Below are 832 nucleotides of genomic sequence, written 5' to 3'. Positions count from 1 at the left end.
ACTTTCGTCTTAAATCGTCTCAAGCAGCAACGTTCACAGACATCCCAAATACGTAAAAGCTCATTATCCTGGTACGAAGTTTGTAAAACAAACTTCCCACAGTTTGTGTCAGGTTGATCTTTTCGTCTGATAGCACTGCCTAAGTATCACAAGTAGTGTCCCTGTAGCTTTGGGAATCATTGGTTAATAACGAGTTTAACACCAATGGGTATAGTATTGCTAAATATTCAAATTAATTATCAACCTAAGTCTGAGTTCATCCGCAGACTGTAGCGAATTTATAATACTGAAGCTAGACTTTGCATCCTTGTCCTCCTTGAGTGGGCATTGGAAGGCTTTTGCACACACGTACACAACACTATGAATACTTCGAACGCCATAGTTAACGTTGCTCTCATAAACTACTTTTGTTTTTTTAATTCTTCTAGGTGTTCAGGATGCAATATGTGTTGTAGATACAGCCTTAGAGCAAAACATTGACCGCCGAGCCGTCCACATAAGGTGGACAACACAGTCGTGCTCCTCTCAGGATCCTGTGTCCGGCAGTAAGCTCGATCTGCAACATTGTAGACTGCGGCACTTCCCAGAGGAAGTCTTGAGTTCAGTCTTAGTACATTATTCTTGACTAAGGCCGTAGTCTTGAGGTAAAACGCGAGACTAGCTAATATGACGTCTGGCGACCGGAAGCAGACAACGACAAAATTTTTATCGCCCCTTTCCTCTCGGTGCTGAAGCTATGCGTGTAATTCAAGCGAATCTACAATATATTTCGCTTTGTGTCACACTCGTAATAATAGTTTGGTTCAACAATGTTTTAGCGAAAGATTTCTTT

The sequence above is a fragment of the Schistocerca gregaria genome, unplaced genomic scaffold, assembly GCF_023897955.1.
Source record: "Schistocerca gregaria isolate iqSchGreg1 unplaced genomic scaffold, iqSchGreg1.2 ptg000698l, whole genome shotgun sequence".
NCBI classification, from domain to species: Eukaryota; Metazoa; Arthropoda; class Insecta; order Orthoptera; family Acrididae; genus Schistocerca; species Schistocerca gregaria.
This window is presented reverse-complemented; position numbering follows the sequence as displayed.